This window comes from Salvelinus namaycush, chromosome 20 (assembly GCF_016432855.1).
Source record: "Salvelinus namaycush isolate Seneca chromosome 20, SaNama_1.0, whole genome shotgun sequence".
Taxonomy (NCBI): domain Eukaryota; kingdom Metazoa; phylum Chordata; class Actinopteri; order Salmoniformes; family Salmonidae; genus Salvelinus; species Salvelinus namaycush.
This window is the reverse complement of record NC_052326.1, coordinates 13,444,266-13,472,170: the sequence shown is the minus strand read 5'-3', so window position 1 is coordinate 13,472,170 and position 27,905 is coordinate 13,444,266. Positions and strand designations below refer to the sequence as shown.

The following is a 27,905-nucleotide window of genomic DNA, read 5'->3' as shown; positions in this document are numbered from 1 at the left end:
GTTTCTTCAGAGAGTGAGATCACTGGAGAGTGAGTGTAATTAACCATGTTTGAAATAAAATCAGGTTGAGCACAAACAGACCGTTTTATAATTGTATATAATATTTTAAAACGACTAACAGTGCTTGAAGGTGCTTGTAATACTATCCCCCAAATGACGAATCCCTCGGGGATTCCACAGAATAAAAAAATTGAAACTGCATAGATTTAATTAGCTTATAAAAAATAATTGCCATTAGTAAATCTCATCGAAGGGGTTGAGGCATTTGCCTGAAAAACTTCTTATTTTTGGATGGCGTGAAGACAAAGGCTTTTCAGACAGAAAGTGGCGGGCCAGCAGCCGTTTTGTGCACTGACACCGAGGTCGAGTTAATTAGACTATTGTCATTTTAATCAGGACAGCTCGGCGGCCATCCCTTCCTGAATGAACCAGTGGACTGTAAATGGCTGGGGGATTTCTCTGTGTGCTGCATGTATGCATGGGGCCCGGGGTGTCACACAGCACAGCACACAGCACAGTGCCATGGGTTATGGAGTACAGTGCTGCTGGTTCTCTCACATGCTCTGAACATTAATGAGCCGGAGACACACCAAGGAAACAAAGACGCCCCGAGAGTATCACCAGGGGAAACTACTCGCCTTTCATTCTGCTCATGTCTCTGTTCATTTGAAAATAATTTAAATATCAAATATTTGAAATAATTTGCTTCTCCCTGGCTATCAGATTTTGAATAGTGAGTCTATCATGTCGTCTTTATTATGCTCTCAACTGACATTAACATTTAAAACATAATTATTGTAACCATATTTTAAGGTGCTTTTCATTAGTGTTACAGTAATGGTTTATTTTTTTCAGATTTCCATATTGTATTTATACAATGGGGCAATTGTAAGAACAAAGTAAAGTACTTTATGAATATATCATATATTTGCTGAATAAGTAATAAAAATAACTACAGATTAATCAAAACAGACAAAAGAGTAGATTAAACTCTCCTTAAGCCATTGGTTCAAATATATTTCACTGCTAATACTTGGAAAAATTCTAAAATGAAATTATGTTTTCAACAACAACACTGTTCAACCAAATATACTCTAACTTTAGCTTGTTGGATTCTCAGACAACCTGTGGTTGGGAAGGGTTAAAAGAACAGTGAAAAATGGATCTCATTGGGCCTCTGCCTGCCAATCAGAGAGTTGAAAGAAGGCCTATCCCTACACGGGGCTCAAAGTACTGTATCTCTGTAACTTTCCTCTCCTGCCCTGTGACTGATCTGGAGTCAGCTGCAGACAGGTGAGATGTGACAGATCACATGCAGACGAAGGGTCATCAAGTCCCCCCCACCTGTCATCACCTGATGCCCTGAGCTGCACCCACCCATGACACTGGTCAGACAGGAAGCACACAGACAGCCAACTAAACATAGCTATCCTATATGAACTGACCCTAGAGGAAGATCTAGGGAAACTTATGCACAAATCACCATGAGGTCAGTCAGTGCCTGCACACTTGACTTGTGACTTTCCTTTCCAGTGTCTGTTTATGATTATATTAATAGGTCTGCAAGTTCATCATTTTTAACATCGATCATGAATATTTCAGAGTGTTAATATTCATTTGATCAGAAATTTACTTCAGTCAATAATTCAACACATACAATTAATAATTCAATAAAAAGAATGAACAGCAATTTTGAAGAGGAAACTGAAGACACCCCCCCTCCCCAATAGCTTAATATGAGGATATTAAACTTCAAAACCTTTAGGAAGGCAAAGTATAAATGGCTATCAAAACCCAGTCTAACTTGCTTTTCTTAATGACTATGTGGTGTTGCTACAGCAGAAGTTTACCCTGACAATGCTCCACCATCCAGAAAATAAAGAATCAATCACCTAATTACCATGGGAACCTTGGAGAAACTGTTCCAATTTAAACTGCTCTTTGAAAGCTGTAATCCAAACATGTCTGTCGGAGGAATTGACCACAGCAATTGAAAACAACAGGTTGTTTAGTTCACTGAGGTGTACATGTAGAGATAAAGGAAGAGACACGAGCTGTAAAGCCGCGCTCCAGTAACAGCTCTCCGTTCACAAAGTTCTTCCGTGAGAAATTTACAGGGATTAGATGAAGAAATGAAGGCCTAATCTTTATTTGACAGGCTAGCCAATCTCTGGCTGACTGGTCACTATTCACTGTGTAGGCCAGGACTAGCACCAGCAACACACAGCTCCTTCAGTCTGATCATACAAATGTATGAGCTCTCTATCCTATTATCATACAGAATAATTCAATGTCATTTGCAACAGATAAAAGAAAAGCAACTTTCCCAATGATTCCCCATATTAGGTCACAGTCATAACGGTATACTACGGTTATCAGTATATCCTGGTGGCTATTTTTTTTCTGATCTGGTGTTCCCCCCTGCAGTACCTGATTACATATATAGAACCAATTTCCATGTGCAGTTTAATGACAGATGGAAAGAGATATTTCATGGAGATGTATAGTCAAGAGAGATAACCAATTAATCAAAGTGCCGGACAATGACACTGGCTAAAGTTAAACACAGGAGAAACAGGGTCCGGCTGCAGCCCCTTCCCTTAAATTATTAATTACTGCTCTGTTATTACGTAGAATATAGAATTAAAAATCACTGATTCTACTTAATTACAGTTCACGTTGATACTTGCTACAGATGTCACAGCTTGCACTGGCAATCTTTCACAATGCTTAACCCTGTCAAATAGTGGAGGGGTCCTACTCCCCCTCCCCCCCTCCTTTCCTGTCTGTCTGTCCTCCCAGTGCCTGACCTACAGACTAATTCCCACGCTAACTGAGGAGAGAAGGAGAGAAGGGCAGCTTGTTGGGTGTAACATGTATTTCTAAGAGAGCGGGAGAGTGAGTGGAGTACTCAAACAAACATCTACAGGACACAATAGAATCTATTATGTTGGAACCATAAGAGGAATGATGATGCTCCGTCCAAAAAATGTATTTCACAGTGGAATTGAGTTGACTCTTCATACAAGCCAGGCATTCAAGTATATTGGATCCTTTCAGGCACTGCAGTATATCACGACAGAATACTGAATTACATAGTTTTGCTAAATAAAACAAGTATAAAGTGTATTGTATTTGAGTACATGCACATCAACACTGTAGTTTAATTTGCCTACAATAGGAAGACAAAAGGTTTGTTTGCGTGCCACTCACTGAATTCCCCCTTTCTCTTTACCAAGTCATCTTTGTTCCAATAACAAACAGAGCTGAATGCAAATAGTTAGGGCCATGCAGCATTCAATTGTTTTGTATTAATATTTGAATATTGAAATAACACAATTCAGATCTAGATATTCCATTTAAATTTCCATGTGTGAACTGGAGTTGCACATCTACAGATTGTGGGTTCCATTCTTAACATCAGCTCCGTTTTTGAATGTTGAAAACAGCGGTAGTTGTTCTTTTTTTATTTTACATGAGTATATTCCTGTAACATACCTCTATTACCTAAAAGCAAGATACCCTTGACTCCTAACTGTAGCCTATTTCGCCCGTGTCACAGACCGAACAGAGAGATGTCTGTATCACCCACATTCATGCCACTTTAACCAAATTGGAATCGCCGATAATACTATATTTACATAGCGGTGTTGGCTAGGTGTGATTATGATCATAAAAACTTTCCCCCTACGCTATGATGGAAAGTTGAGCAGCAGTGAGTGAGTGGGGCTGAAGGACATAACTATAAGTTAGCACAGGTTACAGAGGAGCCAAGGGAAATAGCTCCATTACACACATGGAGCTCCAGCATCATGTGGCTGTGCTGTGGTAAACAGATGCAGGGTGACCGTCTCTAGTAAGTGATCAGTCAAGCAACTGTCAGCAGGACTTCATCCATTCACTTGTTGAGATGATATATTCCTGTTGCTCCCCCTCACTTACACAAGCCCACACAATTTGCTTACAGGCCTGAGCTGATCAGCCGATTAAATTGCAGAGGATATCATTAACGTTGTTCTTCGTGTCACCAACGTTTGTTGCACTTTTACAGCCAGTCAAACAGACAAAACGGTTTTGCATGAACTGGGACGGATAGGCTAAGTATGTGTGGCTTAGGTCCCTTCCTCTCAGAGAGCCAGACTCTTCTCTGTCTGTGACACTAGCCATTCCACTCATTAAATACATAACCTGAAAACCATAAACTGGGAGAGACCATATTACAGTACTAACAAGTAAACAACAAAAAGTGTATTCTTTATGTCAATAAGTGATGTTATTCTCAGTCAAATCGCTCCGTGCTCAACAAAGAGCATTTAAGACGATATTCCTCTCGGCTGTTGTCTCACTGTGACGGTGCCTCACACTGTGGCGTTGGCTGTGCCTCATACAGAATGTCTGTATGAGGGCCTTTGAGAGCGTACAGTACAGTCTATCTAATCAGAGTTCCTGTCCAGACCTCAGATGTCAGAGTGAATGGGAGGCAGCTTCAGAGGGAGGCCCAGTACAGCCTGGTCTCATAGACTAGACGTAACATAGTAAATGTCAATGCAACTTTTCACCTACTTACTACTTTTTAGCTACTTTGCAACTACTTACCATGTTAGCTAACCCTTACCCTAGCCTTAACCCATTTAGCTAACCCCAACCTTAACTCTTTAACCTAACCTAACTTGATTTGATTTAACCCTAACCTTAACCCCTAGCCTAGCTATCATTAGCCAGCGAGCTAACGTTAGTCAGCTAGCTAGAATTAGTAAGATATAACACGTTTTGCAAATCCGTAACATAATGTACGTTTTGCAAATTCATAACAGATATGATTTGTAATTAGTAACATATCATTCAAAATGGGTGATGGACACAAATTAATACATACCATACGAAACGTAACATATCATACTAAATGGAGTGTCTCTGATTTCCGTAAAGAATAATACGAAATGGTCTGAGACCAGGTTGAGTAACCAGGCCTGTCCTGTCCTCCCTTAGCTCAGACAGGAAACAAGGAGCAGCGCTGGCACTGCCTTGCCTCATCTGCCTGCCACTGCCAGCAGCACAGCACTAAGTTCACAGGAGCCGTGTCTGACTGCATGCTTAGCTCAGCGTTGGATGGCTCGTTTGATTCCAGGCAGTGTGGCACATCTGTTGCTTGTCACATTGCGTCGTGGCTCCATGTCTGCGAGCAAGACATGACTCGAGCAGCGCGTTGGTCCGCACGTCTCATGCTCTCTGTGTGTTGACAAACAGCGCTGAGTCTGGCCCAAGTACCTGCATGTCCACAGTCACAACGGTCAGGAGGTGGGACACGTCGCTAGCTGTACAACCACTGTCAAATACTCAGAGTCTATTAATACTCAGTGTATTGTAAGAAATGAGTTTGAGTGGCAAAGTGTAGAAATCAATGTGTATATTATCAGTCATCCAAGGAGTGCTGAAAGAATATTCAAAAAGGTATTTCTTAATGGCCATGGAAAAATGTAATCTAAGGAAAAAAATTATGGAAAGTATTCACTTAACCTAAGACCTCCTCAGAATTGCCATAACTTTATATTGAGAATCAATGACTTTATTCCAATATCTATAGAAATACTTTGTTGCTCTAAATCAAATCTTAATAAAGGGTATATAGGCTTCACAATGTACTTGGACATAATAGTAAAAAGTGCTTTAAGTGCTTTTAAAGAAAGCGCCAGAATATATTCCATGCAAAACTTACATTGTAAGCTTAAATACATCAGTGATGACCATTGCTAATTGATTATTTCACCATACCATCTATGAAGTACACATGATGCAATAATGAAATGACATTGTTTCCCATCACCAGCCTGCATTTAGTGGGAAGAGCAGCACTAAAGAGGCTGAGAAGTTGCTACAAATGGAACTGTTTCAGAAGCTCTGGGTTTCATGCATTCAAAAGTACTTCACTTCTGTGACCTTGTCTTCTCTAATCAATATTCAAAAGTGCCTGGTAATTAGAAGTTTAGGGTACATTTACATGCAAAGGATTATCTTTCATACTCAACTACTTACTTGGCTGACACACACCTATCAATGAGCGTTCTTTTACTGTTGTGTTATCTTTCAATTATGAGATGAATGTTTGTGATACCAAAATAACATTTAGCATACCTCTTATCCTAAAACACTTTAAAAAAAGTTATAATAACAATTGAACAAACGTTTGAATTTCCACACATATTAAATGCCAAACTGGTTATGTAAATACCTCTCCTCCTCAGAAGGTGGGGGAAATATTTAGATGGCTCATTTACATTATCAGATAGCACAACATTCATTTGTTCCATTCAATATCAACTTGTTTTGCAAGCGCACAAAACTAGACACGACACAGATGCACCACGGCTTATCATGCCACACAACACAACAATACTGATTAAACTGATAAAATGCCAGAACATCACGATGGAACACCCCTCTCAACCAGCCACATCAAACCTCAAGATACCAGTATCACAACAACAACGGATCATCAAGATATCAAAACACATACCAAAAGAATATGCAATGCGCAAATAGCCTACAACATTACAACGAGTCTCTAATGTATTCTGAGAGGGTTTATTTGTTTAAGGCCTGCATCCAAAGGATCAGTCTGGCCTTCATTAGTCTCCATCTGACATCTATGTGAACAACATGTTGGCTAACCCCATTCCCAAAGAGCTGCCCAACGCATTCCACTGCACATATCACAGGTTGTTATCATTCCAGAGAGAATTCTACATTGGTGAACACCAGCACTTTAATTAGAGTCACTATTTGATCATTCCACAGCTGGGCTTTATTAAGGAGCAGTGGTGTAAATTACTTAAGTAAAAATACTTTAAAGTACTACTTACAGTTGAAGTCTACATACACTTAGGTTGGAGTCATTAAAACACGTTCTTCAACCACTCCACAAAATTCTTGTTAACAAACTATAGTTTTGGCAAGTCGGTTAGGACATCTAGTTTGTGCATGACACAAGTCATATTTCCAACAATTGTTTACAGACAGATTATTTCACTTATAAATCACTGTATCACAATTCCAGTGGGTCAGAAGTTTACATACAATAAGTTGACTGTGCAGCTTGGAAAATTCCAGAAAATGATGTCATGGCTTTAGAAGCTTCTGATAGCCTAATTGACATCATTTGAGTCGATTAGAGGTGTACCTGTGGATGTATTTCAAGGCCTACCTTCAAACTCAGTGCCTCTTTGCTTGACATCATGGGAAAATCAAAAGAAGTCAGCCAAGACCTCAGAATCTTTTTTTTTAGACCTCCACAAGTCTGGTTCATCCTTGGGAGTAATTTCCAAATGCCTGAAGATACCACGTTCATCTGTACAAACAATGGCAACCAAGTATAAACACCTTGGGATCACGCAGCCGTCATACCACTCAGGAAGGAGACACGTTCTGTCTCCTAGAGATGAACGTACTTTGGTGCAAAAGTGCAAATCAATCCCAGAACAACAGCAAAAAAACCTGTAAAGATGCTGGGGGAAACAGGTACAAAAGTATCTATATCCACAGTAAAACGAGTCCTATATCGACATAACCTGAACGGCCGCTCAGCAAGGAAGAAGCCACTGCTCCAAAACCGTCATAAAAAAGCCAGACTACAGTTTGCAACTGCACATGGGGACAAAGATCATACTTTTTGGAGAAATGTCCTCTGGTCTGATGAAACAAAAATAGAACTGTTTGGCCATAATGACCATCGTTATGTTTGGACAAAAAAGGGGGAGGCTTGCAAGCCGAAAAACACCATCCCAACCGTGAAGCACAGGGGTGGCAGCATCATGTTGTGGTGGTGCTTTGCTGCAGGAGGGACTGGTGCACTTCACAAAAAGATGGCATCATGAGGCAGGAAAATGATGTGGATATATTGAAGCAACATCTCAAGACATCAGTCAGGAAGTTAAAGCTTGGTCACAAATGGGTCTTCCAAATGGACAATGACCCCAAGCATACTTCCAAAGTTGTGGCAAAATGGCTTAAGGACAACAAAGTCAAGCTATTGTAGTGGCCATCACAAATCCTATAGAAAATTTGTGGGCAGAACTGAAAAAGCGTGTGCGAGCAAGGAGGCCTACAAACCTGACTCAGTTACACCAGCTCTGTCAGGAGGAATGGGCCAAAATTCACCCAACTTACTGTGGGAAGCTTGTGGAAGGCTACCCAAAACGTTTGACCCAAGTTAAACAATTTAAAGGCAATGCTACCAAATACTAATTGAGTATATGTAAACTTCTGACCCACTGGGAATGTGATGAAAGAAATAAAAGCTTAAATAAATCATTCTCCCTAATATTATTCTGACATTTCACATTCTTAAAATAAAGTGGTGATCCTAACTGACCTAAGACAAGTCATTTTTACTAGGATTAAATGTCAGGAATTGTGAAAAAATGAGTTTAAATGTATTTGGCTAAGGTGTATGTTAACTTCCGACATTTGGGGTATCTATTTCCGACAGTTGAGTCGATATTTGGGGTATCTGTACTTTACTTTTTATATTTTTGACTACTTTTATTTTTACTCCATTACATTCCTAATGAAACGAATGTACTTTTTACTCCATACTTTTCCCCTGACACCCAAACGTACTCGTTACATTTTGAATGCTTAGCCGGCCAGGAAAATGGTCCAATTCACTCCCCTATCACGACAACATCCCTGGTTATCCCTACTGCCTCTGATCTGGAGGACTCACTAAACACACATGCTTTGTTTGTAAATGATGTCTGAGTGTTGGAGTGTGCAACTGTAAAAAAACAACAACAAAAAAAGTTAATGGTGTCATCTGGTTTGCATAATATAAGGAATTTTGAAATTAATTATACTTTTGATACTTAAGTATATTTAAAACCAGACTTTTATTTTAAAACCAGACTTTTACTCAAGTAGTATTTTACTGGGTGACTCACTTTTACTTGAGTCATTTTCTATTAGGGTATCTTTACTTTTACTCAAGTATGACAATTGGGTACTTTTTTCACCACTGTTAAGGAGGGGTTCTCAGCACCCCACCATAACGCCCTGACTCCATTAAGGGTAACACAGCAGAGGATATGTAAACCAGTATAGTTCATATAAACCTGTATAGGGTCACACTTCATTTGGATAGATGGATTTGGATAGATGCTCTACAGATGGTCCTACCATCAACAAACTGTCTGTTTAGAAATAACTGATTGCTAAACTTACGATTAGGTTTAGTGTTAGGGCTAGGGTTAAGTTTAGGGTTAGGATAGAGGTTAAGGTTAGGGTTTGGGCTAGGGTTAGTAGATAGTTAAAATGTTACTGATAGTCTGTAGACATCTACTGATGGACTATCCAAATAAGCCAGTATAGCTCTGCCTAGCAGTCAGGGACAGTAACTGGCTCTAGGAGAGATAACCTGTACTCATACCTGATGTCTGATACCCTACTCTAATCCAACAACAACACCATCCAACCCAGTGGAAGACAAACTGTGTTTCATCTCCGCGTCAAGGCACTGGACAGTGTTACCATATGAAATGTGACAGGATTTCTCTGTGGAGGCTTAAGTCATATGTAAGTATTCAATTGCAGACTGAGGATCATGGCCATATGGTCACAGAATACAACCTGACCAATATCTGACTGAAACAGACAAGAGACTGAACAGATAAATGTAATCTACAACATGTCTCGCCAAGGTCAAAATGAGCTCTTAACGCAAACACTAGATTTAAGTCTGAGCCTCCCGAGCGTGAAGGTGGTGTGGTCGGTAGGAAGGGCAGTCATGTTTAGTGTTTACAGTATACTCCAGGCTTTGAAATAGTTTTGCAGTGTGGAGTCTGCTCTGGGTCATTGTTTGTTTTGGATGTGTTTATACACCACACACAGTGTAAATGACTTGGGAGACGGTGCGAGGAGACTTACAGACATGAACCTGCATATAGTATCTGGTCATGTTTTTGCCTTGAATTCAGTCACAACCCGCTGGGCACAAATGTAATTTCAACACCTATTCCACGTTGGTTCAATGTAATTTCATTGAATTGAGTTGGAAAAAACTTTGATTCAACCAGTGTGTAACCGGTGGGAACTGTGACTATACGGTGGTGTGGATTCGGGGGTTACGGTACAGGGAACCTATGTTGATCATGCATTGTCACTAACATTTCTGCATCATTCAAAGTAATGTAAATACTAAAACGCAAAAAACAACGGCTCAATTACAATAGCACCTGTTACTACAGATGTAGAATCTTAATTTAAGACAGTTTTCTACAGCAGGAAAATAATCCTGCAGCAACAGGATATGTGAATTATTATGTGGATTATAATTAATTGATATTTTTTGTAGGGGTTGATAATTTTTTTACGTTATGGCAAATGAAGTCTGACATTTTAAACCTTGAAAACACTACAAGTTTGCATTGCCTGCGGTGCAGGAAAATTCTCCTCAACGAAAGAGTGATCAAATTAAGATCCTACATCTGTATGTAAACTCTAATTTATTGTTTTGCAATTCAATTTTCATCAGATGTAAACATTTGCATGTATTATGTTTCTCTGAGATATAGCTCAAACAAGTGTAATGTGGATTCCCTTGACTAGGCCTATGTTTAGTTGAAAACCCTCTATATGGGGAAACTCACATCCATGGATGTAGTGTGAGTATAGTAGTATAGTAATATGAGTATAGATCTCTCATGTCTATTAGGAGTCTCTGGTTGTGTCAATGGGGTCTTACTCTAGTCACTTACTTTGATTTCTGTCTCAAAAGGGGGTCACCACTGGAGTCTCTTGGCTGGAGGAAAACACAAGCAGGTGGAAGAGGGGGAGGGAGAGAGAGGGGGGGGAGAGAGAAGGGAGGGGAGGAATAAAAGTGAAAAGGAGAAAATGAGGAAGATATTAATATCAGTAGGAAATTAAGAAATCTCACTCCTTCAATCGAAAAACGACAAACACAGTATTTCATTCCTGTTGGGTACCACCCTGTTATTGAGAAACAGTATTATGCTAGTAAATACTCTATGTCACAATGTGTGCTTGCGTGTGTGCATGCGTGAGTGCGTGAATGAGTGGGGTCACTTTCAAACAATTCTTCATTAGAGCAGCATCAAGTAGGTTGTTCCTCAGAGCTTATTTTCTTTCCATGTTTTAAATATCTTTGGATACATATTTAGCATCTCAAACGAGAATTCCCTTGATTAAACAAATAAGGGCACATTCAGAAAACTGTAATTGAGTTCAAATGTATTCTAGCTGCGCTCTAATTGCATTTAAACACCGTTCCACCCTAACCCTAGACCCACAGCTCCTTCTGCTTAATTACTGCCCTCTGAACACAAATCCCTCCGCTGTGGATGGAAAAATAAAAAACAGTGTAAGTTTTATGGCACGTTGTTAAAAAGAACTATAAACTTTTTTGGATTCAATATAAATAAAACCCCAGCCCCGAGTCGAGGGCTCAGAGAACACGCAGCACACTGAAATAACTTGTTGGAACATTGCACACCCCATCTCAAATAAAACGCCACAGATTAACACCAACATCCTGTGGCTTACTTCTGTCACTCGGTCTGCATCCCCCCCCCTCCACTTTTTCTCTCCTTTTTAAAACATGGAGGGAAGAAAAGGCTAAATGTGTTTCCTGAAAGGAAGGAGAGGTGGAAAAAGCCCATCCTGCCCTTGGAATCACCACCGTGCGTCCTGTAAGAGCTACCCGCCACTGGCCTTTCTGCAGAGGCAGCAGAACTTCCCTGAGAGGAGAGGGGACTGTATGCCAACTCAAACAGGGCTCCCTCTCCATCTCCCGGCGGCCAGCGGCCCACGGGTTTGCTCTGCTCATTGCTGGTGCTTCCTGAGGGCTCGCTGCAGCTGGAGCTCTCTTAATAAAGGCAACAGGGAATGTCAGAGAGCTACTGTAATCTCACTAGCCTGCTCCTGTCAGCAGGACGTTCACAATCAAAGCAGAAACAACCCCACGCATTGTTTTTTCCACCAGCCCCATCCTAAACTTCCCACGAATCACAAAGACAGCACGGCGAGAGGGCAACCGCTGTTCCCTGATCTTGCCAAACAAAATGCCAGGAGACCGGGAATGACATTCAACTCTGGTTTAAAAATACGAGCAGTTAGAAAATGATTAGAGTCTTATTTTATTGTTGAGCGCCTGACACGGGAGAGGAAACCAGAACAATCAACCCAACTTACTTTTTTTCTGCTGAATTTAGAAACACTAATTAGTTTTGCTCTCATAAACCCAACCTGAAAACGACCAATTGGAAAGTGAGAATGAGACATACAGCAGAAACAAGTACTTGTCATTCTCCTATTAAAGTCCCACATCCACAACTTTACCGCAATGACTTTCACACTGCTCCCATGGTGAGCCGAATGGTACCCACTAAACGCAGTCACGTACTCATCTTGATAAGTTAATAGGCCTTTATGTAATCCTTTAGCAAGCCTTTTACAGAGTTTGTAGGAAAGTATTACTGATCTAGAGAGCCACATCAAACCCAGTTTGAGAGGCTTGGTTCAACAGATGTCTGAACAACCAGGCTGACCTCAGTACCAGCTGGGCTCTACCATGAACCAACCAGGGCCTGACAGAGAGAAAGTTACCTGTTCGCAGCTGCCTGGTTTACATGAATTTCCTGTTTCAAGGGTATCGAAACCACTATATCCCTAGTACCCATTGACTAACAACTGGGACCTGTACCTTCCTGTGCTAGCCTATCACGCAGCGCATTCTCTTGCCAAGTCGTGTGGGTTTCATGTTTAGTTTGTCATAAGAAATGAATGATAAACTTGTCTTCAGGAATTTTCACTGCTATTCCGGCAGCAAACAGCAGAGTGTTTCATCACTGTCGGGCCTAAGACTGATGGCCTGTCAGAACCTTCCCCTGCTCTCCGGCTACAGCTTGTGGGCTGGGAAGTGGCTAAAAAAAGGCCACGGCTACACTTCCCTGGCTTGCGCTTTTTACCGGGAGTAATTCTCAGATGCCAGGTCGCTGCCAACGTCCTTGCAGCCAATGGCAGAGAGGCCAATAAGTTCACATTAACTGCAGAGTGTAACTGCGCTGAACATCTGCTCATGAATGAAAGCGCTGCCCACTAACTCAGCGAGTTGAGGCCTGCTGATGAAAAATTCAACGCTCTCCTCGCTGGGACGCATGTTTTGCGCTATTCTCCTGAGTCCCCAAAATTATATTAAGAGAATTTCAGTGCGGCCCAGTGTATCTGAGAGAACAGCTGGTGCTGAAAAGGGATCTGCTGCTCGCCGGGAGCTCAGGGACTTCACACGGGATCAGCCTTCTCGTACACCATTTGTCCTTGAAGGGAAAAAATCTGTGTTAAGCACCCAGGTAATAATAAGAAAGCAACAGCTACATTTAGCTGATTACACTACCCATGTGTGCAAAACCAGACTGAGAATAACCAATGAAGACATGAATTGAAATGGGGGGGAGCGGACAAAAGGGCAATTGTGACAATAAGTAGCACCCTCTGGAGACATCTGCATACTGTAACACTTCTCCTTTGTTTGGCTAGTTTCCTGATTGGAACTCATTAATTTGATAACTAGGGGGAATCTACCCCCTACCAAACCAACATGGAGGTAGAAAGAGGAGTAGACCCATCCAATACAGTACATGGGCACCACAACAATGTGATGAAGTGAAGAAATGATTTACCCCAAATTACCTGGTCACATGCAGTCTTCCACTTATACTGAGCAAATTTGAAATATCTCTTCTCATCAGATGGTGAAATAGCCTCTGTTAAAAATAATACATTTAAGGAAGTGAGGATTCTAACCAAAATCTAAAAATAAAAGTTTACGTTACATTTGGTGATTTCACTTCTGTCTTCCTTTAAAACGGAGATGCTAGGCATCACTTCACTGATCCAAACATGTGGCACACACAACGACACACAATCATTCATTCTCTCCAAATGCTTTTGTCTATTGCTTGTCACAATATCTCTCAGATCACCAAGTTGTCATTCCTCCAAAAACACAGTTTCACTTAGGAACACTTGTGTGGGACAAACTCACTATTACGTTTACAGACGAGACAACTACTAATTTACTGCTGGGCTTCCTGTATGTTCCGTTTAGAGAGAAATGATGGCATATGAAGGAGTTATACAGTATTTAAATTATCATGATGTTACAACCCCCTCCCCGAAGACTATGTGGGTGAGTAAAAATTATTTTACAAGACATTTGGCTGGTGACAAATCACAGCACTTTGTCTGACACCATGCCTCCTTCCTTCTTCAACCTCCCAACTTCACATGGTGATAGGAAATCACACATTACCACACTGACAAACAATTACAACCATGTCATTAACGAAAACCCTCCCTGAGCCAGCGCTTTTGCCAGACAGACACAAAGCATGATAAACCTGACAACACAACATGTCTTCATGATGTCGTAGAATAAACATAGGTTTGATCAATCATGACACTAGGACATACATCCAATTTGGACAGGAATCAAATTGGGTGAGTTGGGTGTCAGTGCTTTGTTTAACAAAAGTATCATTACCACAGTCCCAAACAATCATAAGTTGGTTCCAAAATGTAAAACTAATATCAAAGCCAGAAGGTAGAGAACTCAATTCCTCACTTTATATTAAAAGTCAACCTTTTAGAACAGTTTTCCCATTAAAAGGACTTAATCAGATATTAAGCATTAGTATCTCTTTTAATCTCCAAGTGTCAGCTGGCAAATGAAAAAAGCTAGCCTCTGTAAATATGACTGCTTACTTCTAACACAAGCATTGTTGACACGTAATGTAATTTCAGCGGGACATCCAAATGAAAGCACTACGGGGTAATATAATGCTCTTAATGAGAATTCTTTCCCGCTCGAGACCTTGGCGAGATAGCCATAATGCATGGCTTCTCTTTTTAATAAAATAATTGTTACAGTTATTAAAGATGAATCTCATCAGAGGCAAGATGACAAAATAATTCATTACCAAAACCCAGGCTTTAAATAGCTGCAAATTAAAATTCCCCTGAAAATATGCTTCCTGATAAATGGGATCGTTATTTCATATAAATATTGGATATAGTGTGCCCTTGAAAGGAAAGAAATATTGCAACTGTCCATTAAAAAGTTTGCAGTATAAACCAATGAACAGTTTAATCAATAACAAAAACACCAACAATACCCATACTTTAATTATTGCTACAAATCTGTTAAATATGTCAGGATGTTAGTCTACCCAAAGCTAATTTCTGACACATGGATCAAAGGAAGAAAAGTATTTAAGACTCATATAGATGTAGGATCTTAATTTGAGCCAGTTTGCTACAGCAGGAAAATAATCCTGCAGCAACTGGAAATGTGAATTATTATTTGGATTTGAATTAATGGACATTTTTGTAGGGATTGGTACATTTTTCATAAGGGAAATTAAGTCTGAAATTTCAAAGTGGAAATTACAAACTTCAGAAGCCTTTTTAAACCGCATTGCAAGAAAGTTCTTCTGCAACAGTGTGATCAAATTAAGATCCTACATTTGTAATAACTCCTACATATGGGTGTTAACAAGGTAGACCACTGAGCTATTGCCTACACGGAGGTGCCCACGTCCCTCTGAGCACGGGGAAACACAGAGAACCATGGGGAACCTTGGACTCACTACTCCCACCAGTACATTCATGTGTAAAACAGAGAATGTTTTGAGGCCTATGGTTCCACTAACTCTCCCCTGGTCTCTCCCCGCTCACAGCTCTTCTCAAGCCTTATTTGTGTATTCAAAAGAAATAATTTACAGTGATGGCATGGAAACTTCCCAGCATGCCTTTTAACCTGTCGTTTTTCACTCTCTTCACAGCAGGCTGTCCAGAGGAAATGCTTTATTAAGATCCCGGAGACATAAAGAGCCAGGGTGACTTACTCCTGCATTACTGTCTAAAAGGTAAAGTTATTTAGACCAATAAAGCACTAATATATTGTTTTAGTGGAATTACACAGAAGTTATCTCTACCTTAATAACATCACCGCAACCCCTAATGTTGTTGAGATCAATAAAGCCTATTAAAGTAATGACCTCAACACAGATAACGCTGCATACTGGCATTACGAAGCACAGAGAACAACTGAAGTCAAATCACAAACCATTCTAATACGGTTCAAAATGTGACCCGTTTCAGGAAGCTAGGTGTATGTTGCACGTCACTACTTCACAGGAGAGGCATTTGAACGTCTTTTTTCGTATTTTAACAAAATGCATTTTTTGGCAGAAATGACTTCTGGAACATGTGAACTTGTATGTGCCTTAATAACACAATTGTATTCCCTATGTAAATACAAACGAAATTGTTAAATTACAAGCCAAGTTGGTTTAGCTATGGAAAAATACAGGAACCTTCCCGCTAGCCATGACTGGCTGAGATAATGGATGGGCTGGACATGCCGGGAGATGAGAGTGGATTGGTCTGCCATGAAGCATGCTTCTGTCTATAACGTTAGCTGCTCAGTATGTGTTGATCATCCTTTCTAGAGCAGCTTCTTTTTGTTTTTACAACGTTAGCCATCGAGAACTACAAAAGTTGTGTTACTTTTCTCAACAACACTGATGCCCTGAATTTAGCAGGCGCTAATCGACAGATCAGTTGGAAAAAGTTGTGATGGGCTAGTTGCACTGCTAATTATAGCCTAATGTTAGTTAGCTAGCTAACATTGAACCTAGTCGGTTAGCTTTAGCTACTTGCATATTCATACTACAGCTACCGTATGACAATACGTTTGTATTGGTAGCAGTATGAGTTTTGTTTATTCTGGTTCATTGTTTAGCTAGCTAGCTACATGTCTAAACAAGAGACTCTACTTCGCCAGATGATTACATGACCCATCAAGTTAGCAAGGTGTGTCTGGGGGTGATTATGGCCAGCTATTGTATTTGATGAACATGTGTACATGTCTAGACAATAGTGACCCATCCACTTAGCTAGATGTGTCTGGGGGGAGGTTATAGCATTTCCTTCACATGACCCATAAATTTAGACAAGTGTGTCTGGGGTAAGCGTAATCTAATAATTATCAAATATTCGTATCTGGAAACTTTGTTTTTGATATTGCTACTAAGCAAATACGCTAGTAACCATTTCACTGTACCATTTAACCTTCTGTGTCCTGTGCATGTGACAAATTCACTTTTATTTGATATAGTGTGTTTTACCAGAGATGGTAAAGTGAAGAACAACATAACCTGCACCAAAGTCAGATTAGGATATAGGCCAAGGACTTCCTTATTGTAGACTACTACTGTTACCATATTTAGCCTTGAAAACTTTGGTTGTTTACTACACTACTAACTCTGTTTAGCACATGGCCTCACATGTGAATCTTTAAAGAGATGGGTGGGGCTAAAGCTTAAGAGGGTGTGAATGATGCTGAATGGGTGTAGACAAAGAAGAGCACCAAAACATTCAAGGGGCATTTTCTCCAAAGTGGGGTTGATCCCAGAGACATAAAGAGCCAGGGTGACTTACTCCTGCATTACTGTCTAAAAGGTAAAGTTATTTAGACCAATAAAGCACTAATATATTGTTTTAGTGGAATTACACAGAAGTTATCTCTACCTTAATAACATCTCTAAAGTTTGAATGTTGATAAACTTGTAAGTTTATCAACATTCAAAGCAGAATTACTTTCCCTTTTTCCTCAACTGTAGTGTATGATATACCATTTCTAGCTCTGAGTCTCTACTTTTATCCAATGTAAAAAAAACACAATTTCAAATTTTGCTACATTGGACTGAATCCAGGTGGTGGGTCACAAATGTGAACATGATGAATAGCTAATGCTGTGCCCTAGGAACTAGTTTATGACACACTGACTTAAAAGGGTAGTGTGTGAAAAAGGCCTCCTTCTAAACCTCAGGATGGTGATGTCAGAGTTGACCTGTTTCTTTCCTGTCGGAAAACGCTCTCTCTCTTGCAGGCCATAGAATAAGGAGTTGAGGTTCATATAAGCCCTCTGTGGTAGAACCCTGTATGATGTGGAATCAGTAGAGCTCTCCAAACCCACACCTCCCGCAGCCAGCTCCTACACCATTCAGATGGGATCATTCCTAGCAGTGTCCACCAGGTGATGCACTAAATCAACCTAAATCAGCATCTGTCCATCAGCCCCTGAGGTGAACGATGACCACTGTTCATCCACTCCCACAGGGTCACCCCCTCCACCAGTCACCATGACAATACAGGAGGAGAAGGAACGTGCATACAGCAGCATCATCACACTCCTGTGCTGCAGCTTAAATCCAATCAGATTCACAGTCAGTGATGGGAGATACTTAAGGAATTGAAGGAACCTCACAAATCATATATAAGCAATGTTATGAAATAAATTCAAGGTATAGTCCTGACAGACTAAATATGGCTATTGTTTAATTCAGTAGTACGAACATCAACACAGATTTTGTAATTGTTCTAGAGGTGTCACAGAGAGAGTTTGATAAGCTTATACAGACTGGTCAACAGAGAGGATGTGGTGAAGCATACAAATGGTTGAAGAGAAAACACTAGTGCGTGCGTCTGTTGTTAGTGTACAGACATATGGATTGCAGCACAGAGAAACACCACAACTCAAACCACAGGAAAGACTGTTTTGATGTTACATCTATCAGCAGGATAGGTGATGAAAAAAATACTTTTGTAAGACAGAAAGTGTTAAAGAAAAGTCCCTTTGCAGGGTTTCATTTTGTTGCGAGATGAATTCAGAGGTTCAGGCAGAGGAATGACACTCAAAACATAAACAACAGAAATAACAAGAGCCTTTTAAGAAGTTTCAATTGACTCTCACATCAATGCATTTGTGAAGACCACTTTAGGTAGATAACTGTCTGGGTAACCGGAGAAAGGCAGTTTGCCACTCAACAAAAAAGCTTTTTTTCATCTCATCTTTCTAGTTTGCACCAATACCAAACTTAAGCATTCACATATGCTTATCCTATCTCTACATTTTCACAACCCAACTAACTGTTGATATCCCCAGTTACACAATGAAGCCATTTCACAGAGGTCAACAAGCTGGCAGCCGAGCACCATGAGGTGGGGAAATCCCTACTTTTCTTTACATCACAGCTTTAAAACAGATTACACCTCTATTTTTTTCAGGGAAGACAAACAGGTGTGAATAAGTGTGATTAAGGGAGTATTGACAACAGGAGAGGAGTCATGTCTCAGCTGGAGGGTCTTTGGTTACTCCAGAGGACTAAATCCAGGGGTTATATCTGCACTGCACAACGCTGTCCTCCTTCCTGCAGGGTCCACAGTCAGGCCCACTGCTGTCCCACACAGACCGACCGACCACTAGAAACCTGAGACGATCCAGGCAGCACAAAGGGAGCGCACAGAGGTGATGATTGTGAATAATACCTCTGCAAAATGATCATCTTTGACAGTATAATATTACCGAACAATAAATAAATGGGGCTAATAAGGGAAAGAGAGAGAGAGAGCAAAAGAAAGAAAGTAAAGTGAGAGGAGAGGATATCTGCCCCCAGCCTCAAAGTGAAAGCATAAATAAAGTGTGGCGCAGATCTTTTACCTTCTTCAATTATCTGGCTTTTGACATGCAAGCTGAGCACAGTATAATTAACATCTCTGGAGATAATGGGGTCGCTACTCACTGATCAATCTCACACATATATTATCTGCCTCTTACCAATCTATGCTCCCTCCGTTATCATGAGAAGGGAAAAACACCACTATGGCATTTGCCTTTTAATAATTCTCTGAGATTATGCTTTATGTCAGCTCCAATAGGGCCCATCTTCCAAAACGTAAATTAGGGCTGAGATCCAACAGATATCTATGGTAAATACACGAGCTGATGCAACGCTATCTAACTTGTTTTTTGCATGCCTATTCATGCAAGATCGAATAGTATCCTCTTAATCAATTACTCACTGAACATATCACTAAATTAAAATTGCATTTAGCCCTATTCCCCATAGCCAATAACATTAAATCATTGGCCTAGTAATCTTTGCACTGAGGTAAGTGTCTTTGAGAAGTCATCTTCTCAGCCCAATATTCTCAGGCTCATCTTGTAAAAGCTGCTAGCCACACCCTCTGACCAAGATAACACCTGGTTCGCCACTAAACCTGCCCTCAAGTGATTTATTTTGGTCCCCCAAAGTATTTGGTTAAAAAAAGAGTAAAATCACCAGGAATTCAGCAAAAAAATTGTTCGTATGTAAACTTACATTTTTTATCAAAATGTGTATTTTGGCAGAAATGCCTTCTGGAACATGTGAACATTCATGTGCCTTAATAACAAACTTGTATTCCATCACATTCCATCCATCTATAAATACGAATACAATTGTTAAATTATGAGCCTAGTTAGTTTAGCCACGGGGGAAAAACAACAACCATCCCGCAGCCATACATGAGATAATGAGTGGGCTGGATATGCCAAGAGATGATTTCAGATTGTTCTGCCATGTAGCTCGCTTCTGTCTATGACATGAGCTGGTCAGTATGTGTAGGTAATCCTTTCTAATGCTGTTTTATTTTAAAGATATCACATAGTAGAGCTGCATAAGTGTTGCTCTCGCTAGCTAATGCTACATGTATGATCTGTGTAGTAATATTATTCGTATCTCATAGCCTAATGTTAGTTAGCTAACATTGAACCTGGTTGGTTAGCTACTTGCAGATTCATGCAAGGTAGCAACGCTATGAGTTGGGATTATGGTTCATTGTTTAGCTAGCTTGCTACATGTCTAAACAAAAGACTCCACTATGCAAGTAACCATTTCAATAGAATGTTCATGATGTCACTGCGACAACTGTCCTTAGACGTCGCTGGTAAATTCGCAGAATAACTGACAAATTTACAAACTCGCAACACCCATTGAATATGGCCCGTGTCAGGAAACATTGGCAAAAAAGTATAATTAAATTGTTGCCAGCAGCACAGTTGCAGTCACCAACGCTCTGTATAGCATTAAAAACATCCTGACCAGCTTTACTAGGTTGAGTAAAATGGTCCGAGTGAGCTGCTCTCTCATTTGTGTCTAGAAGTAACTAGCAAGCTAGTCAGCTTGGGTGCTTGACTGCTGTTGTTAGGTCAGAATGCTAAAACATACTCTATCATTCTAAAAGGCTAATTGATCATTAGAAAACCCTTTTGCAATTATATTAGCACAGCTGAAAACTGTTGTTCTGCTTAAAGAAGCAATAAAACTGGCCTTCTTTAGACTAGTTGAGTATCAGCATTTGTGGGTTCGATTACAGGCTCAAAATGGCCAGAAACAAAGCACTTTCTTCTGAAACTCGTCAGTCTATTCTTGTTCTGAGAAATGAAGGCTATTCCATGAGAGAAATTGACAAGAAATGGAAGATCTCGTACACCGCTGTGTACTACTCCCTTCACAGAACAGCGCAAACTGGTCTAACCAGAATAGAAAGAGGAGTGGGAGGCCCCGGTGCACAACTGAGCAAGAGGACAAGTACATTAGAGTGTCTAGTTAGAGAAACAGAGGCCTCACAAGTCCTCAACTGGCAACTTCATTAAATAGTACCCGCAAAACACCAGTCTCAACGTCAACATCCGGGAAGCTGGCCCGTTTCATTGCTTCTTTAATCAGCAAAAGTTTTCATCTTTGCTAACATAATTGCAGAAGGTTTTTCTAATGATCAATTAGTCTTTTAAAATGATAAACTTGGATTAGCTAACACAACGTGCCTTTGGAACACAGGAGTGATCGTTTCTGATAATTAAAAAGTAGCCGTTTCCAGCTACAATAGTCTTTTACAACATTAACAATGTCTACACTCTATTTCTGATCAATTTTATGTTATTTTAAATGGAGAATAAAAAGTGTTTTTCTTTCAAAAACAAGGACATTTCTAAGTGACCCCAAACTTTTGAACGGTAGTGTATATATCTAAAAACATTTTTTTAAATGTAACCTTCATTTAACTAGGCAAGCCAGTTAAGAACAAATTCTTATTTACAATGATGGCCTACACCGTCCAAACCCGGACGAGACTGGGCCAATTGTAATACAGCCTGGATTCGAGCCACTGAAATGCAGTGCCTTAGACCGCTGCGCCACTCCGGAGCCCATGATATACCATTTTCTAGCGCTGAGTCTCTACTTTTATCCAGTGTTAAAAACACAATTTCAAATTGTGCTACATAAGACCAAAACGAGCCGGTCGGTCACACGTAGATTAATTGAGAAAAGTTAATTATTATGTGACATAAAACATGTGTCAGTGCTTGTTAGGCACATGGATGGACATTGTCAAGAGGTGGACCACAACAAGCATAGCTCCACCACTTCCCTTACAGATCCAAAGCCACCACAACAGACTCAGTAGAGGCTGTCCCAGTCTAAATAGTGCTGCTCTCTCAGGTTATTTACCAGAGAGATTCTTTGAAAACAGCTGGAGCTGGCCAAAAGCCCTGAGACGTGTATCTAGTTGTTGTTTGGATTATTTCTATCCGCCTGTCAATGGCAGGATCACATCTCTGGAGATGGAGATGTGCCCTGTAGGAACTCACTAATACACTGCACCCAGAGAGAGAAGAGAGAGGCAGAGTTCACTGGAGCACCCTGCACGTTATCCACTCCTCCAGGGGGGCTAAATGAAGATGAGGAGTACAGTCTCTGCTTCTATTAAGGGTCAGCTGCAAATACAATAAAGCTGATTATTGTGGAAAACAGACAATAATATAACCTAGATATTTTCTGGATAATCAAGTAGGTATTGCATTCTATGTGTCTTCGCAACATTACAGCCTGGCAGAATTCAGACGAAACATCCACATAAAGCATAAGAAAACAAAGATAGTCTTTGTTTATGATAAAGTAGACCAATTTAGAGTCACCTTGTTACATCAATACCAGTGTAAGCCCACATTCTGATTTGCATGAACACCAGTGTTCCAAGTATTAATTTTATGAGAAATAATGAGATGTGAGCTACTGCTTAACTCCCACATTGTAAGTGTTAAGCACAGCCTCCTAAGTTCTACATTATCTCTTGAAGCATGAGGCGGTCAGTATAATATCTCACTACTTAAGAGAAGTGATCCATGAACAAAATGGAGATACAATATCTTTTTTTATTTGTAAGCCTCATTAAAGCCATTAACCTTATATACTACCAGCCATGATGCGAATGTTGCAAGAGCAGCCTCAATTATTATCACCGTTTTGAAGATACATTTCTGAATGACAACTGTTCCTTTTATTTACCAATATCAATAAGAAGCACTGACAACGAAATCAAAACATCACTGACAATGAAATTGCACAATAACGAAGTATGAGCAACACTGCAATTTAAAAGAGACTCAATTGATTGCAAAATGGAGGATGACATATATAAAAAATTCCCTTCCTTTGCCACTGTTGCTAAGGAGGTTCAGTGAGCTACTTAAGTGTATTAACGTGATGCTGCCTGGAGACCGGATGGTTTATCACTTTGCACACTCTCAACAAGTGTGCGTTTTATGTGGCAGGTCGAGTTGAGACTCTGGTGTCCAGCCGTAAGGCAGCTAATAAAAAACGACCTTTGAAACCTGTGTGGACTAGTACCGACATGACACCGAGCAGGCAGGCGTCAATGTGGCTCACCTTTTCACCATGCTCACTAGCTGACAACACCCTCTGCCTCCAGACTAGCAGTATGGCTACAGGACAACAGGACTCAGACAGGTGAAAGTCAATGTGTGTGGAGAAAAAGTTGTTAGAAGTAATATATTTAAAATTGCAAGATCTACCAGGTAAGTAATTTAATCAATTAAGTGTAACAGTAAACACACACACTTTTTGCTTTCGGTAAAGAGATTACTGTATTGGAGGGTGACAACACTGATAATTACACAGTACCTACACCATACAATATAATTATGGAGATTTAAACATCTGACACCCCTTCCCTTCCGTTTTACAAGCCAAGCGGAATTCCTGGCAAGGTCTACACACCCTCTTAGGCACGCGCACACACACACATGAACATACACTCTGTGTGTGTATCGGAACACACTCTTAAAGGCCCAGTGAAGTCAAAAATGTGATTTCCCTGTATTTAATATATGTTTCCACACTATGAGGTTGAAATAATACTGTGAAATTGTGAAAAGTATGATAATGTTCATTCTAGTGTACGATATTTTTGAAAAGACAGCTTGAAATTTCAGCCTGTTTCAGTGGGATGGAGTTTTGGCCTGCCTGGTGACATCACCGGGCAGGCCATCACCGGTAAATTAGTTAATAGGCCAATAAGACGGAGAGTTCCAAACCCCTCTGCCAACAAAAACTAGTTTTCAGTTTTTCCCTCCCTACTCAGACCACTCCCAGACAGTCCTAGCAAAATTCATGCTTGAGCTAAAAAACTTTTTTTTGTTCATTTCTTTACCATTTTCATTGAAAACAATTACAGTAAGGTATTTAACTGTTACCCAGAAATGATTTGATACTGAGATAGAAGTGGCTGCATTGGACCTTTAATGTTTCCCACTCCCTTTCGTAGTGACCTGTGCTAACCTTGGGCCCACCTCCCGAGGCAGAGCAGGAAGCCGTGCTGAGTGAGTGCTGCTGAGTCAGTCTAGGCCCAGCCTCTCAGCCTCTAGCCTCCCAGTCTCTTACACAATGCAGCCTGCCTAGAGCAGGGGCCTCCCAGCACCTGCCTCAGAACTCTTTGAGATGATCAAACCTGAGGGGTGGGGGGGGGGGGGGGGGGGCACATCCTGCGTGAAACCGCATCCTGAACAGCATCACCGCGTCTCACGGTAAATAAATACTCTCTCCTCACAAAGCTTCCGTCAACTGTCACTGCCTTGGCTCCAATCACCTTCAAGTCCAAACAGGAAAGTGCAGAGAGGCGAGGGAGATGGCAGATATGAGCTTTCATTTGCTTCTTGCTGCAGTTTCGCCTCAGCGGCGGTGCTTCCTATTCTCCTGCTCCGCCAGCTCCCGGACCCCTGGTCCTTCCTGCCACCCTTCATTAGTGCATTATCCAGGGGGAGGCGGCGGCCATAACGCCAGGAAGTCACCATTAGGTGCAACTCGGACCGTTTAAGAAGCACGCTGCACAGATACTTGAGGCCAAACACGGGGCTCCTGTAGTAGCCTAGCGAGCCTGTAGCGTACAGCAGCACAGAGACAGTTGACTGTATTATTAAGCATTATCAGATATACATTATCAGAGGAGATACAGCTAAACAACAGAGCATGACAACGGCGACATGACAACAAGCTCACCATTGACAAATTGCTTTCTGTTGCACTGCAGACAGGCTGCATGTGTGATTAACTTATTAAATGAAGGGGTATGATAAGGCAGTTCATTCTTCATGACGCTGAACATGACACGTTACATAAGAGGGGTACACAAGAAAATCTAAAAAATCTACTTGAGAATGATGTTTATCTATATTGACTTGAAAAAGTTATATTTGGTTTGATTGTGTCACCAGAATCTGAAACAAACATCATCACAATGGCTGTCCTACTCCAGCTCTTGCTTAAATGGAGAGAGCATCCAGACCTTCGGTCCCTCAAGCACTCCTTACACTGTTTTATTACATTTGAATGAGTCAAGCTGAAAAGTGCATGCAGCTGCTGACTCTAGCCTATCTCTGCTCTGCCAATTTTTACAGCATTGTCCACCAGGCTTGAAACATCCTTGTGTGTGTGTGTGTGTGTGCGTGCGTGCGTGCAAAATTATGGATAGCTGAAAGTGTCTTACATGACCCATATTCTGTTGATGCCGGACTTGTTGGTAACTATTTCAAATCTTTATAGTTATGCTGTATTTTCATTGCCAGAAAACAGGGGAAGGCAAAACATGACATGCAGTTACTCCGATAGAAAAGCTCTGCCCAATTAGAACTTTCAACTGTGGTCTGACGTCATCACTTCTCAACATAGATGGGAGACAGGACAGGACACGAGCTGAGAGACGCCAGAAGAAGGAGCAGACAGTTATTTTCAGATCATTATTTCCACTCAAATCAGTGGAAAAGCCAGGCATATGAAATTTACTCATCCATGGGATTAAAGGAAAGGTTCACCCATTTTGAATGTTATATTGTTTTTGTGTATCTCGGAGTGATGTTCTGTCGATTCCCTGGGTCAAGTCATGTTGTTATGTGTATCTGACTTATTGGCGTTCAAGCAGGCAATAGGAAATTCAGGAAATTCGTCCGGTATGACGTAGCACTGTGATAAAGTCGCTCTCACTACACTGAAAGTTAAAACCTCTTAGTGATCCCTTCGCGCGCCAATCCCCTTAGCGGGATCGATTTGACAACATCCAGTGAAATTGCATTGCGCCAAATTCAAACTACAGAAATACCAATATTCAAGATTCACAACAATATAAGTGTAATACATCAAAATAAAGCTTAACTTCTTGTTAATCCAGCCGCAGTGTCAGATTTCAAAAAGGCTTGCAGACCATGCGATTATCTGAGGACAGCGCCCCGCATACAAACACATGAAAATAATTTTCAACCAGGCAGGTGGCGAAACAAAAGTCAGAAATAACTATATAATAAATGCCTTACCTTTGAAGATCTTCTTCTGTTGGCACTCCAAAATGTCCCAGAAACATCAGAAATTGTCCTTTTGTTCAATAATGTCCTTCTTTATATCCCCAAATTGTCAATTTATTTGGCGCGTTATATTCAGAAATACACCGGTTCCAACTCGCCCAACATGACTACAAAGTATCTAATAAGTTACCTGTAAACTCGGTCCAAACATTTCAAACAACGTTCCTAATCCAACCTAAGGTATCCTAAAACTTAAATAATCGCTAAAATTTAAGACGGAATATACTGTGTTCAATACCGGACAAAAACAACGTGAAGCGCGCTCCAGTTCACGCGCATCAAAACAGTAGAGTCCACTTGGCTTGACACTTACAAAGAACAGCCTTACTTCTTCATAGCTCAAAAGAAAAACATCAACCAATTTCTAAAGACTGTTGTCATCTAGTGGAAGCCATAGGAACTGCAACCAGGTTTCTATTAAATAGGGCTTCCCATAGAAAACCAATTGAAAACACAGTGACCTCAAAATCTTTATCCTGGATGGTTTGTCCTCGGGGTTTCGCCTGCCAAATCAGTTCTGTTATACTCACAGACATTGTTTTTACAGTTTTAGAAACTTTAGAGTGTTTCCCATCCAAATCTACCAATTATATGTATATCCTAGCTTCTGGGCTTGAGTAACAGGCAGTTTACTTTGGGCACGCTTTTCATCCGGACGTGAAAATACTGCCCCCTATCCCTAAGAAGTTTTAATAGGAATACGGCTTTCCGATCACGAAAACGTCTATTATATATGTCAGGTTTCAATACTGGCCGATATCATAACTCTGGAGGATGTCTTCTCTCAAATGAGCGATTGATCCTATTTTTGCGATATTCCTACATCAAGAAATGTGTAATTTAACGGAGGGTCTAGTCTAGCACATTGTTCCTATTTGTCTGCCTCTGTAGTCCAGGGTGCATTGCATGGTGCCGTTGCCAGAGATATTATAGAAAGGAGATAGAAATCCAATGAATGAAGTAACGTATAACGCCCCACCCAGCAGACAGTCGACCAATCGCATTGCCGTTGTCATGCTGCGTCCCGTGGTTGCTAAGCTAATCGTCATGCAATCCCTTCTCAAAGTCAGTGTATATGACGAGATACAAACTTTTGAGGAAAATAAGCACGTAATGTAATGATTCCAAAGCTATACGATACCACAGATAGCAAGTTAATTATCTCACATCTCTGAAAATATTTGTAATGTGGTACTTCTTGTTGACGAAATTCATGCTAATGTTTTTTTAGCTAGTGCCCAATAGACTCCCATTCACTCCTTGAAGGAGAGCGCTCCTTGTCCCAGAATTGCCCAGA

The 27,905-nt window shown here is 40.6% G+C and overlaps 1 protein-coding gene across 6 annotated transcripts in view; it reads right to left on the bottom strand.

Moving 5' to 3' along the window:
• LOC120065057 (forkhead box protein P1-B) overlaps nt 1-27,905 on the bottom strand; it is a 210,141-nt gene that overhangs the window by 135,994 nt on the left and 46,242 nt on the right. For all 6 annotated transcript variants that reach the window (XM_039015733.1, XM_039015729.1, XM_039015728.1 and 3 more), the window contains exon 3: nt 10,749-10,792. The gene's annotated coding sequence lies outside the window, so the exon portion shown is untranslated. The remainder of the gene's footprint in view (nt 1-10,748; nt 10,793-27,905) is intronic.